At 45.3% G+C, this 21,068-nt stretch overlaps 1 protein-coding gene across 6 annotated transcripts in view; it reads right to left on the reverse strand.

Moving 5' to 3' along the window:
• PKNOX2 (PBX/knotted 1 homeobox 2) overlaps positions 1-21,068 on the reverse strand; it is a 266,441-nt gene that overhangs the window by 84,298 nt on the left and 161,075 nt on the right. For 3 of the 6 annotated variants that reach the window (XM_063093944.1, XM_063093945.1, XM_063093946.1), the window contains exon 3: positions 13,976-14,084. The exons of the other annotated variants lie outside the window; for them this stretch is intronic. The gene's annotated coding sequence lies outside the window, so the exon portion shown is untranslated. The remainder of the gene's footprint in view (positions 1-13,975; positions 14,085-21,068) is intronic. 6 annotated transcript variants of the gene reach the window in all.

Raw genomic sequence — 21,068 nt, forward strand, 5'->3', positions numbered from 1 at the left:
GGAGCCCCCATGGCCCCCCGAGACACCATCATGTGCTCTCTTGTCTGCACGTGCGCGCGCGCGCGCACACGCACACGCACACGCACACACACACACACACACACACACGGAGAGAAACAAATCTAAAAATGAACCCAGGGGCTGCAGTCCCCCTCGACAAACCTGACTCCCAGGTTTATGATTATTTGTCAAGAACTGACAGCATCTGCCGCTCAGGAACCAAGCTGAGAAAACAACACAGCCGGGCCCTTGAGGCTCACAACTCAACAGAGACAGACAAACAGCTCAGACGCTGGGGATCCCAGATGCAAGGATCACTTCTGTTCTGCAAGGAACCAGGCAACCACCTCTGACTGTCCTGCCTGCCTCCCTCCCTTGTCTAAGTCTCTCTCTTCTCCGAGACAAGCACTTAGGGCAGATGACACTCTCTGGGAGCTGGGAGGAGGAGGAAAAGCAGATGTGGGGGCCGTACAAGGTGTGGGCAAGGAGGGGGCGGGAGCAGCAGGACTGGCGGGGGTGGGAGGTCCACAGAGGCAAGGGACCCTGAAGCCTAACCAGTTCCCCACCTGGGATGACCTCAGATTCTCCTGGGACAGGAGCATCTTAAGACAGTCAGCCAGGCCCCTTTTCTGTCTGAGAAGGACTGTATCATATCCCCTGGCTAGACGCATCTGGTAACAATTTTTTAAACTTGCCTCCAGACCCCCCCCCCCCAAAAAAAAGTCAAGAGTGAGTGTTGTGGAAACAAGTGGCTCTGGTCTAGGTGCACATTATCATTGAAAAGCCACTCATGCCTGAGCCTCCCAGCCAGCTGGTATCCTTCCCCTGGGCCTCGTGGTGGCCCAGGTGGAGCTTGCCAGGTAAAGGAGGGGGACTGGGGTGGGGTCCATGGCAACAAGGTTGGCTTGAGGAGGAAAGGCTGCCCAAATCAATGGGCTTCTTTAACTATTGGTCCTCACTTCTGTTGGGGTGAGGGCAGGCATCCTGGCTCTGTGTGCCAGATCGGCCAGGAAAGGCATCCCCCAGGGAAGGGAGGATGACAGCCTGATGTGGGGAAAGTGACACTGGGCAGTGAGGCCAGTGCTGCAGACATGCCCTCTGTCACCTGACCTGAAATGTTTCCTCACGACTTCTGCTGTGTGTCTTGTCTGCTAGCGAGGTGTTCTGTATTATACAACCATGCCCTTTCCTTTGTCAAAACTTTGCTCCAAACCCTACTGCTCCACAAAGCCTTCCTTCACTTTTCACTCCAGGACTGTACCCTCACTTGGAGCCCTGTCATCAGCCAGGCACCAGGGCATGATGTGCTGCCATGTGTGTTCCTGTGTTATGGAAAATCGACTCCTCATGCACATGTCCCATCTTGCCCATTGACCCCAATGCTCCCCAGCAGACAAGGTCCTGGCTCTGCCTTGCATTTCTTTCTGGAGAGCTGGGTGCCTATGCGCATGGCTTCATAAGGTCTATGTCCTGATGGAGCCTGAATGTCTACATACACAGTTACAATGTAATTTCTCACTGTTAAAATGTAAAACAAAAAAACAAATCTGGGAAGGACAACCCTTTGAGTCCCAGCAGCCATTTACACCTCAGTGAGAACGAGTTTGTTAGTCTCTTTCCCTGCAGCAAATTTTGACCAGGGTGGGATGATAATATAGAATTAATAACAACTGCCACTTACTGAGGCCTCACTGCTAAGCATATACAAAAAGCTTTGTTTTTCTCCACAACCATATGGATTGCTCCCATTCAGTTGGATGAGGAAACTGAGGCTTAGAGAGGTTCAGAAAGTTTCCGAATGGTACACACAGTCTGATCCTAGAGTCTCAATGTTTAAATTCAAAGTCTTGGGATGAAGGCGGGAAACACCAGAGGAGGAATGAGACAAGAAACCAGAGAAGTACAGAAAGGGCCAGGCTGATTACGAAAACAAATTGGCTACTTTGGGTAGGGCTGTCCTTTGACTTTCATATGCCCTGAATTTCCAAGCATTGTGTTATATTCACAGCACTAAATGTCTTCTGTATGCCAAGTTTGGGCTTTCGTACATCAGTTAATGAACATGCACTTTGTGACTTTCTATCGTGGGGCTGCCAGAATGGCCACAGTTCATTTCTATCAGTCCTGTCATGCTGGTACAGCAGTGTTTGTACACATTTATTTAAATATTTCATTGTACTTTGCTTTTGTTATTTTATAACAGTGACTGGGAGATGGAAAGATGAAAGTGCTCGGAGAAGTAGATTATCACTTGGCATTCGTTGAAGGAAGAGAGCAGAGATACGAGGAACCCTCAGCTGAATCTAACCGATGGAAAAATCACAAACCAAGAAACTTTTAGTTGAGCATTATGTACAAAGAGTGCTGTTTTGACTACTGTTCTACTTGAAAAAGCTTTGCCTGTGACAACGAAGTGCGCACGGAGCAGGGAGAAGTCCAGCAGGGGAGGCGGAAGCTCCGCAGAGACCACACGCCCTGCAGTGCTGCTGCTGAACAATCCAGCAGGTAGGCCTCACTGCTGCCACCCGTCTCCATCCCCAGCCCGGTCCAGTGCGCATGGAGCAGGGAGACGTCCAGCAGGGGAGGTGGAAGCTCCACAGAGACCACACACCCTGTGGTGCAGCCGTGCAACCCAGCAGCCCGGCTGAGAGCATGCTGACCAGAGAGGTGGCTCACTGGAGAGGCCCAAGACCCGAGGCAACCACACACACAAGGCACTAGTGGCCAACTGAGCAGACACTGACGTAGCCATACCAAATTGGCAACCCCAGAAACATCCTAGCCAGACAATAGTGTCAAACCTGTGGACTGTGAAACCCCCTGCCACAATGACTAAACATCAAAGGAAAGATATCAGAAATATGAAAGATCAAGAAAGTGCACCACCAAAGGGTAATAACTCTCAAGCTCTAGATCCTATAGAACAAGAAGCCCTTGAAATGTCTGACAAGGAATTTAGAGTGATAATTCTAATGAAACTGAATGAGATACAAGAAAACTCAGCTAGACAACATGATGAAATGAGAAAAAGTATACAGGACCTGAAAGAAGAAATGTACAAGGAAATCAATGCCCTGAAAAAGAATGTAGCAGAGCTTGCCAAACTGAAGAATTCATTCAATGAAATAAAAAACACAACAGAGAGTTTAATCAGCAGGCTTGCAGAAGTAGAAGAGAGAACTTCTGACCTTGAAGAGGGACTGTTTGAAATAACACAGGGAGACAAAAAAAAAAGAAAAGAAAAAAGAGAAAAAAAAGAAAAAAGAATTAAAGGGATTGAAGAAAATCTGAGAGAGATATCAGACAACCTTAAGTGCTCAAATATCCGAGTCATGGGTATTCCAGAACAGGAGGAAAAAGGAGATTGCATTGAAAACATATTCAACAAAAACATGGCAGAAAACTTCCCAGTTATTGGAAAAGACACAGATCCTCAGATTCAGGAAGCTCAAAGATCCCCAAACGTATTCAACCCAAAAGGTCTTCTCCAAGACATGTTATAGTCAAATTGGCAAAACTCAAAGACAAAGAGAGAATCTTAAAAGCTATAAGACAGAAGCATCAAATCACCTATAAGGGAGCCCCAATCAGACTAACATCAGACTTTTCATCACAAACCCTAAAAGCCAGAAAGGAAAGGGATGATATATTCAAAGTACTAAAAGACAGAGATTGTCAGCCAAGAATACTCTACCTTGCAAGGCTATCCTTCCAAAAAGAAGGGCAAATAGTATATTTTTCAGACAGAAAAAAACTGTGGGAGTTCACTACCACATGACCACCCTTACAAGAAATTCTCAAGGGAGTACTGGGTTTGTACCTGAAAAGTAACTAGCACTGCCAAAAAAAACCCCAAGAAAAATCAAAACCCACTAGTATAATAAAAATGGCATTCATGAAGAGAAAACAAACAAACAAAAAGGCTATCTACAACCCAAGGAACCAACAAATACAGAAAACAAACAGTAAATCAGAAACAAAGGAGCAAAAGACACTTAAGACATCCAAACAAAAATCAATAAAATGCTAGGAGTAAATCAACACTTTTCCATAACAAATCTTAACATAAAAGGCTTAAATTCCCCAATCAAAAGACAAAGACTGGCTGACTGGATCAAAAAGGAGGACCCAACTATATGCTGCCTTCAAGAGACCCAACTCACCCATAAAGACTCACATAGACTAAGAGTGAAGGGATGGAAAGAGATTTACCACGCAAACAGAAATGAAAAACCAGCTGGAGTAGCTATTCTTATATCTGATAAAATAGACTTTAAATTAAAAACCATAAAAAGAGACAATGAGGGCCAATACATAATGATAAAAGGATTGATCCATCAGGAAGACATAACAATCATAAATATATACGCGCCCAATGTTGGAGCACCCAGATTTATAAAACAAACTCTATTAGACCTAAAGAAGGAAATAGACACTAATACCATAATAGCAGGGGACCTGAACACCCCACTGTCAATATTGGACAGATCATCTAGGCAAAGAATCAGCAGAGAAATGCAAGATCTAAACAACATACTAGGCCAATCAGACTTGGCAGATATCTACAGAACATTCCATCCAACAACCTCAGAATATTCATTCTTCTCATCAGCACATGGATCATTCTCTAGGATAGATCACATGTTAGGTTACAAATCAAGTCTCAATAAATTCAAAAAAATTGGAATTATCCCATGTATTTTCTCAGACCACAATGGATTAAAATTAAAAATCAATAACAAATGAAATTCTGGAAACTATACAAACACATGGAAATTAAACAGCATTCTACCTAATGACATATGGGTCCAAGAAGAAATCAAACAGGAAATCAAAAAATTTATTGAAACTAATGAAAACAATGATACATCATACCAAAACCTGTGGGATACTGCAAAAGCAGTACTAAGGGGGAAATTTATCACATTAAATGCTTACTTCAGAAAAATGGAAAGATGGGAAGTGAACAACCTAACACTTCACCTTAAAGAACTAGAAAAACAAGAACAATCCAAACCCAAAGTTAGCAGAAGGAAAGAAATCATTAAGATCAGAGCAGAACTTAATAAAATTGAAACCCAAAAAACAATACAAAAGATCAACGAATCAAAAAGTTGGTTTTTTGAAAAGATAAATAAAATTGACAAACCATTAGCATGGCTAACTAAAAAAAGAAGAGAGAAGATCCAAATAACACAAATTAGAAATGAAAAAGGTGATATTACAACTGATTCATCTGAAATACAAGGAATCATTCGAGACTACTATAAACAACTATATGCCAACAAATTTGAAAATCTGGAGGAAATGGATAATTTTCTGGACACACACAAGCTCCCAAAACTTAGCCAAGAAGATGTAGAAAATTTGAACGAACCAATAACAATAAAGGAGATTGAAGCTGTTATCAGAAGGCTCCCAACAAAGAAAAGCCCAGGACCAGATGGATTCACAGCAGAATTTTACCAAACATTCAAAGAGGAATTGACACCAATTCTTTACAAACTATTCCAAAAGATTGAAACAGACGCAAATCTCCCAAACTCATTCTATGAAGCAAACATCATCCTGATACCAAAACCAGGTAAAGATACAACTAAATAAGAAAACTACAGGCCGATATCCTTGATGAATATAGATGCAAAAATCCTAAATAAAATACTAGCTAACAGAATACAGCAACACATATTTAAAATTACTCACCACGATCAAGTGGGATTCATCCCAGGGATGCAAGGTTGGTTCAACATATGCAAATCAATAAATGTGATACACCATATTAATAATATCAAACACAAGGACCATATGGTCATCTCTACAGATGCTGAAAAAGAATTTGATAAAATTCAACATTCGTTCATGACAAAGACCCTCTATAAGTTAGGTATAGAGGGAAAGTATCTCAACATAATTAAAGCCATATATGATAAACCCACTGCCAATATCATCCTGAATGGGGAAAAGCTGAAAGCTTTTCCTTTAAGAACAGGAACTAGACAAGGATGCCCACTCTCACCACTCCTTTTCAACATAGTGTTGGAAGTACTAGCCAGAGCAATCAGAAAAGAGAAGGAAATAAAGGGCATCCAGATTGGAAAAGGTGAAGTCAAACTGTCCCTCTTGCAGGTGACATGATCCTATATATCAAACAGCCTAAAGCTTCTACAAAAAACCTCTTGGAGTTGATAAAGGATTTCAGCACAGTAGCAGGATACAAAATCAACACACAAAAATCAGTAGCATTTCTATTCTCCAATAGTGAACATGCAGAAAGGGAAATCAAGAAAGCTTGCCCATTTACAATAGCCTCCAAAGAAATAAAATACTTAGGAATTGAGTGAACCAAGGATGTGAAAAATCTCTATAATGAGAACTACAAACCACTGCTGAGAGAAATTAGAGAGGATACAAGAAGATGGAAAGATATCCCATGCTCTTGGATTGGAAGAATCAAGATAGTGAAAATGTCCATACCACCCAAAGTGATACACAAATTCAATGCAATCTCCATCAAAATTCCAATGACGTTTTTCTCAGAAATGGATAAAAACTATCCAGACATTTACATGGAATAACAAAAGTTCACGCATAGCCAAAGCAACGCTGAGCAAAAAAAAAATAAAACTGGAGGCATAACACTATCTGACTTTAAACTATACTACAAAGCTATAATAACCAAAACAGCATGGTACTGGCATAAAACCAGACACACTGATCAATGGAATAGAATAGAAAATCCAGAAATAATCCCACACACTTACTGCCATCTGATCTTTGACAAAGGCACCAAGTCTATTCACTGGGGAAGGGACTGCCTCTTCAGCAAATGGTGCTGGGATAACTGGATATCCATATGCAGAAGAATGAAACTAGACCCATACCTTTCACCATATACTAAAGTCAGCTCAAAATGGATTAATGAATTAAATATACACCCTGAAACAATAAAACTTCTTAAAGAAAACATAGGAGAAACACTTCAGGAAGTAGGACTGGACACAGACTTCATGAATACGACCCCAAAAGCATGGGCAACCAAGGGAAAAATGAACAAACAGGGTTATATCAAACTAAAAAGCTTTTGCACAGCAAAAGAAACAATTAACAGAGTTAAAAGACAACCAACAGAGTTGGAGAAAATATTTGCAAAATATACATCTGACAAAGGATTAATATCCAGAATATACAAGGAACTGAAACAAATTTACAAGAAAAAAACAAGCAACACAATTAAAAAATGGGCAAAAGAGCTAAATAGTCATTTCTCAAAGGAAGATATACGAATGGCCAACAGACATATGAAAAAATGCTCAACATCACTCAGCATTCAGGAAATGCAAATCAAAACCACACTGAGATACCATCTCACCCCAGTTAGGATGGCTAATATCCAAAAGACTCTGAACGATAAATGCTGGCGAGGTTGCGGAGAAAAAGCAACTCTCATACATCATTGGTGGGACTGCAAAATGGTGCAGCCTCTATGGAAAATGGTATGGAGGTTCCTCAAACAATTGCAGATAGATCTGCCATATGACCCAGCTATCCCACTGCTGGGAATATACACAGAGGAATGGAAATCATCAAGTCGAAGGTATACCTTTTCCCTAAAGTTCATTGCAGCACTCTTTACAATAGCCTAGAGTTGGAACCAGCCCAAATGTCCATTATCAGATGAGTGGATATGGAAAATGTGGTCTATCTACACAATGGAATACTACTCAACTATAAAAAAGAATGAAATACTGCCATTTGCAACAACATGGATGGACCTAGAGAGAATTATATTAAGTGAAACAAGTCAGGCACAGAAAGAGAAATACCACATGTTCTCACTTATTGGTGGGAGCTAAAAATAAATAAATAAATACACAAAAAAACCGGGGGGGCGGGGGAGAGAAAAAAAAAAGATGAAAGTGCTCATACCAGTGAAAGAAGGAGGGTCTCATTAACATAACACGATGGAGACAAAGATGGAAAACATCACGCAAGCTGAAAGCAGCAAATCTTGAGTTGTCATGGAAGACCCACTGGACAGTGTGGTCAATTAGGAAAGAAAAGAATAAAATTAAAGAAAGAACACGGAATGATGGAAATATACAGCGGAAGATTGCATCTCAAAGGCAATGTATAATTGGGAATCTGATAATGGGTTTTAGTTATCCAGAAGCAGAACTCCTAGGCTGGTCTGCCTGTCCCAGACCTCACACTCAGCAGCTGCTGAGCAAGGCTCTGACTCACATTGACTGGGAGTAGGTCAGTGTGCACTCAGGGGCCCCACGGAGGTTGTGGGGTGGAAGGGAGCGTGTGGTCATCCTACTCTCTGTGACTATCTCTATTTGGCTTTTTCTCCCTACCCCACCCATGGCTTTCCAGGGACCACCCACAGCTGCAAAGAAGTCCCTGTTCTCGAATGAAATCTGTCCATGACTCATGAGCTAAGAGACACCTGGCTCTATCTTTGGAAAGCCTGTTCAGTTGAGCAGTCCTGGTTTTTTCAAGTCGGGGCACCCCATCACGAGGGGCATCCCCTCCCTCGTCATACCTCCCTGAGTCCTAGCTTCATCCCCTTGCAGGAGTCCTTCTTTTCAGAGTCTTCTCCTTCCTCTCTCAGCCCAGAGAGATTCCAGGCAGCGGTCTGGACAGGCGGCCAGGGAGGACATCTCTGCAGGCCAGGAGTGAGGTTATTACCTACCGCCTCAAAGCAGGCAGCAATTAGACAGAGTGCAGAGGACCAGAGCTTGTTCTGCCTCCCACTGGCTCCTGGCTGTCCCCTGCCAGGCTGTCCCTTTCAACCTCCAGCCTTGGAAAGGGGTCTGTAGTTCTCTGGCTTCTAAGAGGGAAACCTTTAGTCATCTGCTGGCCCTTCCAGCTGCACTCAAACTCAAAGGAAGAGTGTTTCATATTAGCAGCAGAATCTTTGAATACTAGCGACTTGTCTGAAAAATTTAACTTGCACCTAACCTTAATCCCACCTTTTGCAATGACGACTCATTTCCTGTCATTACGATCTGGGTGGAAAGAAAGAGTCCTGCCTCCAGCACAGAATCTTGGTGGACTTGAAGTTCAAGATTGTGCCTCTACTTTCCCCTCTTCTTTCTCCAGTAAGATGGACCCCACTTCTCATGCCAGGCAAGGACCACGGGGTGGAAGAAGAGGAGGAGAAGACAATTTTGCACAGTGGCTTCTGGCCCTCAGGAACCAATTAGGATGCTCTGATTTAGAACAGATACTAATCTGCTGGGATCTGAGCATTAGTTAATCTGGATCTTTCAGGGTCAGGACAGTCCAAGGAAAAGGAGTAAAGTGACTTGACTCCCAGCACTAGAGTTTCTGTCCTGAGCAGGTTGACCTGGGCACACAGAGGAGCTGCATGTGAGATGTCTCCTCCCAGAGCCCAGGTGCAGGGTGGGAGGGTGGAGTGAACCGGATCCTCACCCAAGGTGACTCCCCAGGGGCACAAGTTTCCCTAGGGCTGGGGAGGATCCCTGCTGTCTGCAGGCGCCTCTGAGCTTTCTTCTCTTTTGGGGGGCATGGCTGTCTCTGGTCAGAGCCTCTGCTTTGCGGCATTGGGAAGAGCAGTCTGCTGTCTCTTTGTCCTGAAGTTCTTGAAACTGAGAAAAGGATCTTACTTAACAAGACACTTGTTGTGGTCAGGGAGTATTTCACTAGCAGGAGCTGTGCGTGCGTGTGAGCTGAGAAGGTGGGGGAGAGGGAAGGGAGATGGACAGAGGGAGATGAAGGGGTGAGGAAGCCCATTTCAGAATGATTGGGAAGGTCAAGAAGCAAGGACCCCAAGGGGTACAGACGGAAGATGCTGGAGAGATGGAACGTTCGTGTAATAGTATATACTATATAAAGTATAACACTATATACTATATATACAATACATCATACTTTACACTACAGATTATATAGTATATTCTATATACTATGTTGGATAATATATTAGCATATATTATATATAATACTAAATAATACATAGTATATATAATACTATATGCTATCAACTGTGATAGCAGGGAGTTAATAGATAAATAGATAAATTAAGAAAGAGGGACTTAAATGTATTATTTGATGCAATAAATGTTGACCACCAAATAACTAAAATCAGAAAGTGTTCACCGTGGTTGACCTTGGATTGTGAGCCTCAGGGGCAGAGGGAAGGGAAGAAGGGAGCTTTCTATTTCATATCTTATACGGTTTGCCTTTCCTCTCATACATACTTTACTTCTAATTAAAAAAAAAAAAAACTAAAATAAATAATTAAATGTTTATACAATAGAAAACTATGCAGCAATTGAAAACAATGGAGTAGATCTATTTATTTTGATCTGGGAATCTGTCCATCACAAGAGGGGTCTTCAAAAAGTCCATGGAAGGATTTGTATTATCTTTTAATTCCATTTTTCCACAAACTTCTTGAAGTTCCCTTGTATAACGTAGGTTAAAAAAGCAAGTTTTTAGAACAGTACTTAAAACATAATATTTAATTGTGTTAGAATAAACACCCAAACCAGTAAGACATAGTCCCCACCTTCAAGGAGCTCCCTGACCACAGGCCCCTTTCTGGGTCCTCTGCCCTTCACTACGAGGCCTACTTCTGGAACTTTTCTCTTCCACATCTTTGTAAGATGCATTCCTCTTTCTGCAGCATGTAAGAGCTATTATGTGCATGTTTTGAGTAACAACCATAAGTTCTTGACGATAAGTGGTCAGTCCAAAAACTGGCCTGGACAAAGCAGCACAGGAGATGAGCAGCTTTCTACACAAATATTTAGTGGGGTGAAGTAGAACAGGGAATGGGAATCCAAGGACTTCAGGACAAAAGGCTCTCAGAGAGCTCCTAGTTCACCGCCTTCACAGATAAGGAACAGACATGGGGCCCAGAGAAGGGCAGTGGCCAGTGGAAGGTCGCACAGTTGTATTAGTGTCCAGAAAAGAAAGACCCGGGCTTACTAAAAGTCAGGGTCAAGAAGAGACCTGACGAAAAGTCAGGGGCTGGACCAGAAGGTGATGCCACGTGGCAGAGAATCCTTTGGGTAGATGGCAGGGTATGCGTGCGCATGCGTGCGCATGGGGAGGAGGGCCATTCTGGAGTGGCTCAGGGTGCAGATAGCTTGACCTGGAGAAATCGGACCAGCTCACCTTTCCTTAGTGTCCACGGAAGGTGGACAGAAGCAGCTTTGATATGGGCAGGAGGAAGCACCTTGGGGCTGTCAGGGAGGGGCTTGGAAAAGAAGGGACATTTTCTGAGCATTTCTGATGCACCAGACATTGTGTGAGGTGCTTCCTCATCCATCATCTCATTCAATCCTCACAGAAGCCCTGTGAGGTAAATATGATTATCCCAATTACATGAAAACAATGATGGCTAGAAAACTTCAGTTCTAGAACTGGCCTGAAATCCCACAGCCAGCAAAAGGCTGAGCTGGACTCTGAGGCTAGGTTGGTGAGATTCAAAAGCCAGATCTTACTCAAGGAACCAGGAGGCTCCAATAAGTATGTGTTAACTGAGAAGAGCAGAAATGTCTTCCCCAACCGAGGATACAACCACTGATGCTCCGCTCCTGAACCCTGAGTATGAAATCGGCCTGTTCTCCCAATCCATGAATGGGGGACTAGGATTTACCTTTACGTAACAGGACTTTGAAAGTTCTCACTTCAGAGGACACCAGCAGTGGGGGCTCCTTTTCTCCAAGCTCTGTGCACTGATGGTTCCTCCTGAGTAGACCTGGCACAGGGATCTACTGTGCCAATGATCGGGGAGAGATGGGTAAGGACTGGAGGCCAGAATTCATGGTTTCCAGGTTCTCAGTCCCATATCTGTCCTCACCAACCTCAGAGGCACACTGATTGCCCCTCGGATGCTGGCCCCCAGCCTCCTCCTATGCCTCCCTAGGTACCTGTGCCCCCACTGAGCCTCCGCCTTCGAGAAGAGGCAGCAGGCCCCTGAGACTGTGCATGTCAGTTAGGGTTTGTCGTTTACATGTGGAGATCATTAACAAGACTTATTTTTAAATTGTAATTGCAAAATGTAAATGCTCCCCAAACTGATGTGTAATTGCTACCCCCTCCACCCCAGCCCTTCCCCTCTGGTACCAGCTTTGCAAGGAGAGAATTAGAAAATAAAAAGGGGGTGGATTATGTAAGCAAAACGATTTTAAAAAAAGAGAGCGAGAGAGCTAAGAATTTAAGTGAGACAGCTGGCGGCTTCTCTGGTTGCCACACTTCCAGCATTAGCTGCAAAAATTGTCCTTGCCAAATGCACCCATATAAGCAATAGTGTCAACTGTATTTAGTCCCCAGAACAGACCGTACCGTCACTCACTTGGAAAGACAGTTCAGAGGTCAGTGTGTTGTGTTTCTGTGTCAAGGGAGTGAAGAGGCAAAGGTCGGGGTGATATTCAAAGTCGCCTCTTTCTCCTCCATGGGAGCCCTCCTTTCTACACAAAGACACAATCCACAGCGGTAGCCAGCAGTTGGTCAACCCCTTTCCCCATATTCCACCATGTGGCTGGTGGCAGGGATGCCTCCATTCCCCCGACACAGGTGGCTGTTTGGACTCCAGCATTCCCAGCCTGGACTTGGAGAGAGACAGGACTCTACCAGGTTGTTCAGCAGGAACAGCCTCAGGTGTGTTTCAGTCCTAGAGAAGGCCACTATCTCGGGCATCGGCACACTTCACACTGGCTCACCAGGTATATAACTCTTGTCCCTTTTTTCTTTTTTTTACCTCCCCCTATCTTCTTTAAGCTCTTACCACGGTCTACAGGGAACTCCCTGCAATATCACTGTGTGCCCAGGCTCCAAAAGTTGTTGAAAAGACTGTCAACTTGTCCCCCAAATGGTCATCACCCAACCCATATCTGGTGAAGTCCTGACCCCCTGTAGATGTCTGCTCCTCCACTTCCACCTCAAGGAGCCACAGTGTAGCCACCCCTTGACACACCTAAACCACAGAGCTCCCCAGACAGGAAGCAGGATAGTGGCTGCTGCCAGTTCTTTCACTCCCAGGCATGGGGTGCTCTATGAATAGCTGTGGCTTTACCAACTACCTGCTTGGGGAGCCGAGCTCAGGAACATTCACTTCTGTGGTCAACTCTCTCTCCCCCTCTTTCCAGGGAAACCAGCTTTTGTGAGGAATTTGGTAATGATTACTCCCCTCAAAATAAAGGCTGATGAACTGTAAGGTCATGGTGGCCCTAAGACATCTGCGAAATTTAAAAAATCCTGGGCAGTATCCTCTGGAGTTGGGGCCCAATCTCACCATAACAGACCCTGCCCTTATCATGGCATACTGGAAAGAAAAAAGGGTTGTTTTGGATAGCTGGATTTCTAAGTCCCCGCCTATACTGATACTTACATCCGTGAGATCATGAAGTTACTTAAGGGGATTTAAAAAAACCCCTATCTGATAAGAGGATTAACTGAGATTCTCTATTTAAAATGCTTTATACATTCTAAAGGACTATATTTCTCAGAGTTCATCAGAAACACCCTGGCATGCAGTGTATCCAGTGTTCATCAAAAACACTTGGGTCGCAGATTCCTGGGTCTTAACCCTGACTCACAGAATCAGCATCCATAGCTGTGGGGTCCAGGAACTGCATTTTTAACAACCCCCTCTGCCCCCAGTCATTCTTAGGTGATAACGCTTGCTCCAGAGAGTTGTACAAATGTTATCATCATCACGGATGTAAGCAATACCCCATCCATCTGCTTCAGCAGCGATTTACTGTTCACAGGACGCGTAGAAGAAAAGAGACGTGCAGCGATGAGGCCAGCCCTCGTCCTGGAGGAGCTGAGGAGGCAACCTAAAGACGTGAAAACAATCACGCGGTGTTTTGCTTTCCAAGGTTGTATACACTAAGTGTCACTTCATGTGATGAGCAGGTTCTAGAGGTTTTCAGAAGAAAAGACAATGGGCTTGGGGATTTACCCACGTGCTAAAGGACAGAAAAGTGTTTCTTACTGTTTGGGTGGATCCCACCGGCCTCTGGGATGGTCCTCAGGAGACTCCCTCCCCTCGTCTCACTTCCAGCTGGGCCAGAACTTCCCGCTGTGAGCGAGAGCCGGTGCACCTACGGAGAAGGGCAGAGCAGCTCTCAGCAGGCAGGGGGGCTGCAGGGGCGATCGCAGAACGAGAGCAGTCCGGCTCTGTTCACCACCCCGCTTTCCTCCCGGGGATATGTCCTATCATACCACAAGGGATATGTTCTGTTTCCTCCATAGGCATCTCTGCCATATTTACCATTCAACTCTCTCTCCTCAGTGTGGTTGCTGAGCTCCACGGAGCCATGTGAGAGCCCAAACCGTTGTCATGGTTGGAAGTGCCCCATTGTTGCCTGTTGGGTTTCCTGACCCCACGTGCCCTGTGACCCTCTCCCCCAGGCGTGGGCAGGTCTCTGTGAGTGATTGTTGGGCCCTGGGATGACCACAGTTGACATCTTGTGTTGAGGCTGTAGGTGAACTCAGAGGAAGGGGTAGCAGTTGTAGCCTTTTCAGGTGTGCCTTTGAGTTTCAGATCCACATGATGCCAGGTGTTGGCTGGGGGGACACCCGTGGGAGGGGGGTGGGTGGCAGGGTGCCTGAGGGCAGCAGGGAGGAAGAGTTGGGAGGGAAGTGGCAAATTAGCAGTGGAGGTCATCCTGTAGCCTAAAAAGGCTTTAGCTGTTTGACTACTTTATTTTTACATTAAAGTGAACTAATTTTGTTTCTCAGTATTTGAAATGGACCAAAGCGTTCACAAATGAAGGTTGGGTGGTCAGTACCATTGTAAGGTCGGGCCTGGCACTTCCCAAACAGTCCCATCACTTTCTCCTTGTGGATGAGTTGCTAATTTGGCCCCAGTGAGGCTGTGCTTGGAGTCAAGATGGCAGGGTCTTGGGCTCCGCTTTCAGGGCAGCATTGGGGAGCACCTTCAGCCAAGAGCCCCAGCACTACACCAGAGGTAAGTGCATCTTTAACATTAACAGTTCCTTCCTAGTTAACACCATCTTAGTCTCCCTGTAAAAACACATTTGCACCTCAGTAAAGAATGTAATTAACTAGCGACATGACAACGGAGGAGCTAAACAGAAGCCCAGGCTGGAGCTGCAGTAGGGAAATGGAAATTTAGACATTTGCCCGAACAACCAGACTTTCCCACCTCCCTTCTGATGTGCGTGTGCGTGTGTGTGTGTGTGTGTGCACTGCTGGGAGGTGAGGGTGGCAGAGAGACAGCATCCGGGATCTTAAGGGAGTTTGCATCTGGCTGCAGGGGAGAGGAAGCCAGGTGAGCTAGGAGGATGGGTGAGCTGGGAGCTGCTCCAGGAGGTGGCAGGGTGTTCGTGAATTCCCATTAACGAAAGCTCCCGGGATTGAAACAAAATGTCCCTCCCTGCACACACCAGATCCCCTCCCACCAGAGGAGAGGAGGAATGTTGAGACGCATTCAAAGCAGCATGCCCCCCCACAAGCCATTGCCTGCCCTGGGGAGGGGGCCCACACAGGGGAGCCCAAGACATCAGGACCAAATGATAGAGAGGGCATCCAGACCACCAGATTGTTTCTTTCCTGCTCTGCACCCTCCTCCCCCTCCATGTGACCTTGTCTGTGAACTCTGTAACCGACTCTCACGTCTCTGGTCACCCAGGCAGCAAACCCGGGAGACATGACCAATTGCTCCCTCCTCCAAGCCCCACCTAATTTTCACTCTCCCATAACTACCACACTTTTCATCCCTCTCTAGTAAGGCCTGAAGATAATCTTCCCTCCTTTCCATTCCCAGAGGCACAACCTAGAGAGGGTCCCCCCACCCCCGCCATGCCTGCCACACCCCTCCTCGCCCCACCATGAGCCCCCAGGGCATCTGTGTACCGCTGCCTCCACACTGAGCTTCCCAGGCAGGTGACTTCATCCACATCCACCAGGGACATAGCACACACCAGGCACTGCCAACACAGCCATGAGGACCTCACTGCCCGGGATGGGTTTATAGCTGTGTCACCACCTATCCCAGAATTTTCAATGACTCCTTGCTCACGGAAGGTGCTCAAGAGATGCCCGCTGGTTGCATCATACCAAGTACTGCACAGCCTTAGGGTGCCTGCAGTTGGCCCCTGACTTCCTTTCCAGACTCATCTTCCACCCTGCACCCATAGGCTCCCTACCCTCCATCCAAACACAACTACCTTCCAATTCTCCAAACCTGTCCCAATTTCCCACTTCTCTCAGTTCTCCAATTCTATATCTCCACCTGACAAGACCCTAACCATTCTTCAATGTTCAGCTCAAACAGCTGCTACCTTGACAGCCAGAGGTAATTTTTCCTCCTCTGTGTTTACAAGTGATGTGCTGTTTGTCATTCTCTGAAGCTCTTGTCACATTCTGTCTCATGCTATGGTTATCTCATATATCTTTCATCTCTTTCCAAACTGTAACCTCTTCATGGACAGAAACTGTATATTATATCTGTATAATTTTTCAGTTTACAAGGTACTTTCATGTGTAATATCTTCCTTAACTCTAAAATACCCTTTAGAAGTGGGTATTTTAACATAATAATTTTTATTACCTTTTACAAAATAACACTTATTGTACAAAACAGATTAATAAGAGTAGAAAAGTTAGTTGTAATCCTACAATATAGATAACCACGGTTAATATTTAAAGTGCTTCTTTCTTAAAAAAGAGTATCATACTATGTATGCTATTTAGTAACCAGCCTTTTATATTTAACAATATGTTATAAATGTTTGCATGTAAGGGAAATATAAATTATAATTTTTATGGCTATATGGCATTCTATTTATGGATGGACTATGACTACTCAGCCAAATTTTATTTTATTTTTTATTTTTTTATTTTTTATTTTTTTTGTTTGTTGTTTTTTTGTGACCGGCACTCAGCCAGTGAGTGCACCGGTCATTCTTATATAGGATCCGAACCCGCGGCGGGAGCGTCGCCGCGCTCCCAGCGCAGCACTCTACCGAGTGCGCCACGGGCTTGGCCCCTCAGCCAAATTTTAAACATTTGTTGATTAGATATTTCCAGTTGGCTCCAAATGACCATTTTCTTAGGATAAGTTTCTAGATATAAAACTGCCAAGTCCAAAGGTATGTTCATTTTAAAGAACTTTTAAACATTACTTTCAGGAAGGTTATACCCACTTACATCCCACCAGAGCATATGAGAGGCATCTTTTTCCTTGCCTGGTAGTCGTTCCCATTTTACAGATGTGGATACTGAGGCTCAGGAAAGTCAAGCCCAGACCTTGCTTGAGAAAACAGCCAGCGAGTGCTGAGTCTTCTGACTCCTGACATCTTGCTCTTCCAAACTCCCCATGTCTCTTTGCCTTTGTATTTCTTACCCATCCAAAGCGAGTGCTTGCAGCGGTAAGTGCTAACTTAATGTTGGGCTTCCCGAAGGAAAAGGCAGAGGTGGCTGTGCCCTGAGTGGTGGTGTGGGCCACTCTTGGGAGCTTTGCTAACCTCAGCCTCCCCTGCCCTGTTTTCCAGGCGTCTGAGGCCAACTTGGCAGATAAAACATCTGTTCTTGGGTAGCTTTTTACTACTACTCCCTCCTTCCCTCTTCTGGGCAGGTGCAAATTGCTTTAATTTAGCCCCCATGTAGTTAGAATCTACCATGTGCCAGGCCTGGACATCCAAAGATGAAACTCACTCTCTCTTTCTATCTCTCTCTTTCCATTTCTTCCTTTCTTCCAGGTGCTCACTGTCTAGAGGGGAAGATGGATGGTAAAGAAATAATTGTGACCTGCAGTGTATATAAGAGGCTGCTCGATTGTCAGCCTCACTGTCCCCTCCTCTGCCAAAGCCCATGGTGGCAAGGGCAGAGGGGTGGGCCTGGGTCAGGTTTGGGGAAAGGTGGAAGCCTAGGGCTATACAGCACTTGGTATAATGCAATCAGTGGGCATCTGCTAAGTGCTGTGTCCTTCAGCTTCTCAGTGTATTCTTTCTGACACTAAGGGGTCAGAGCTCCCCCCGATGTCCTGTACACCACATGCTTTCTGTGTTTCTGCTCTAACAGTACCTCTGCCTGCCCCTGCCCATGCCCCTAAGACGGCATTGAGGAGCTGGAAGTCCTCAGAGACGAATCACACCAGATTAGGGAGAAGCCAACCCTGCTCCCCAACCAGGGATTAATAAAATACACATTTGACAGAAGAAGGAGAACCGGAGGTGACAGCAGCCTGCCCCCATGCAGGGCACTGCTCAGGGCTGCAACACACAGATTTCTCCTTTCCCAGAACTGACAAATACCGAGTTCCACTTGTTTCCCAACAGCCTGGAGAAAGTTTCCAGGCAGAAATATAGCCTGTAATCTACTTTCTGTCACTGCCAGCTATTCCTCTGAGCATAGGAGGGTGACTCACATGACAAAGAGCACCGAGGAGAATGAAAGGCAGCCTGGGGTTGGCAGGGAGAAGGCGGCTGCTAGTGGGTTGTGGCCACCCTTCCCAGCTCCCAGCCCGCCTCTGTGAACCGCCTGCCCTCACACCCATGCCGCCCTCCTCCTGAAGGAGGGGCCTGGTGCCCCTTTTGAGATTGTGGGCAGAGACCCCACCATCATCTCTTCTATTGCCATTCAAATTCCTTCCTCTTGGAGAGGCTAACGTCAGCCTGTAACAGTACTGCCCGATTAGGGCTGGGCTTGAGCCCAATTAGCAGACAGCCTGGAAGGCAGGGCCAGGCTGTGCAGGCAGACAGAAAGACAGAGAGATGGATGGATGGAAAGACTGGATCCTGTATGACCTCGTGACCCAGATGTTTCAGGAGACAAAGAAGGAAGCAGGAGTTTCAGATAAAGTCCCATTTGTCCCCACAACCTTTCCAAGAAATGGAGCAGTCCCATCCCCAGCTCTTTAACTTGGATCAGGTGGCTCCAAGTTCATTTTCCTTGGCACCCTCTGATGGGCATGAGGTGGCTTCCCCAGAGAACATCTTTGCCTGTTCTGCCTACTTGCATGTAGACTTTTTGCAGATGAGTAGGGCAGTGGTGAAGACAGAGCCTCTGGAATCTCTGGCCAGAGACCCAAACCAAAGGCCTATCCCCTGTCCACTTTGAGAAGTTTCCCACTCTGGTATCTATACCAGGAGCAAAACATGCCAAGGTCTTCATCCTGATTGTACCAAGAGCCTCTAGAGCCCACCCTAGGGCCTATCCCTCTATAAGTGTAGTGACAGAAGTATAGTTTGCCCACGAGGACCCTCTAGCATGTCCCCGGGGTGGGCAGTCTTTAGGCGCCTCCACCTTCCCACTGGGGTGAGCAAGCTAAGGAGGCAGGGCAGCTATACCAGCCCTGCCACAAGTTTTCTGTGTGACGTGGGACAAAATCCTCCACCAGTTTGGATTCTGTTTCATCATCATTATCACTGATCTTCATCATCATTGTCTGTAAATGACAGGCTGGGCCTGATGGTGTGACATTCTCTGACCCCATTCTCTGATGAATCTTGATCAGCTATCAAACTCAATTGTCATCCCAGGAAAAGCCTCAGATCTCACCAGAGCAATGAGGCTGATCTCAAAGAGACTGGATCCCAATCCTCCAGGAACAGCGGGGCTCCTTGGAAGCTAAAATAATTTATAGATTTGTTCATATTTTCTCCTCTGCTCAAAAATCTATAATGGCTTGCCAGAGCATAGGAAGACAAAACCAAAATTCCTTAGCCTTCATTCTTGTCCTTTATAATCAGCCTGAACCCACCTCTCTTACCGAATTCCCTGCTATTTTCATATCTGAACCTTTTCTCCAGCCAGGCCAGATGGCCACTGTCACAGCCAAGTACACACTATGTCTAAGCTCTCTGTCCTCCTTGCCCAGGCCACCACACTCTCCTTGAGGGCTGTGCTCTCCTTCCTCTCTGCTATCCAGGCCCTGTCCATCCTACAGAGACCAGCTCAAGTCCCACCTTTTTGCATCTGAATGAAATCAGCCTCTCGCAGCCCACCTAGGATTGGCCCTTAATCTCACTCCATTGTGTGAACTTCTGCTTTCTGTGTTAAGCTAAATCTCCTCAATGGCATCATAAACTTTTGAGGACAAAACCTGGATCTTATATTTCTCTTATTCCCTCCGTACATACCTAGGTTAATGCCATGCCCGTATAGATAACCAAAAGTATCGTCTTGTCACACGAAGAGGATGCACTACTAGAAAATATTCAATCAGATAGATGCTGAATCAATTCCGTTGAGAGTTTGCCTATTTATTATTATTCATTGCTGAAGGAATTACAATTCTCTATATTTCAATGTGTCCCTGAATTGAGGGCTTTTGTGAATTGTGGATTACTTCATATGCTTCCTGCATTAATATTAGGTGACTGAGAGAGAGAGAGCACACTGGAGTGAAAGACTTTGACCCCAGAGAACTTGGACTCAAATCCCTGGTCTCTCTCTGGTTCCATGACCTGTGTAAGACTCTGTTTTCCTATTTCTGTAAAATGGGAACAATAATATCGAATTCACAGGATGTTTCTTGGGATTTATGGTATTACATCACACACATGATGTGCTCGGGAGATAAGGGCTCAGCAATGACAAAGACTAAGCCTTTAATAAGTGGTGACTACTGTCATTAGTGATAATAATGTTCATAATTTTTAGAACTTTTATTAAAATCCTACTCATCCTTCAAGACTCAGCTCTGTAAAGTTTTCTCTCAAGGTCACTCTACCGTCACGCAGGGTTAGTATTTCCTCTTGTCTGCTCCCCTCACAACTGGGACCATATCTTTAAGATAAAGTCAAAATCCTTAGCCATACTGCAGGCTGTGCCACTGAATTATTATGATCTGTTCCCATGTCATCCCTCCCATTGAGCTCTGAGCGTCCGGAGGGCAGGACTCAGTTCCTCTCTCTGTGCTTCCAGGTCTGGCCCAGCATTAGGTGCAGTGTGTGTGCAGTAAGTGGGTGATGAATGGACAAGCAGGGATGCTCAGAGTAGTCAAGAGCCCTGGCCGGAGGTGACCAGACACAACTCTTCTGTCTGGATAAACGGGCTTGGGGCAAGGCTGGTGATTGGGAATTCATCACAGTGAAGAAAGCAAATATCACTTTTAA

Source organism: Cynocephalus volans, chromosome 4, assembly GCF_027409185.1.
Source record: "Cynocephalus volans isolate mCynVol1 chromosome 4, mCynVol1.pri, whole genome shotgun sequence".
Lineage (NCBI taxonomy): Eukaryota > Metazoa > Chordata > Mammalia > Dermoptera > Cynocephalidae > Cynocephalus > Cynocephalus volans.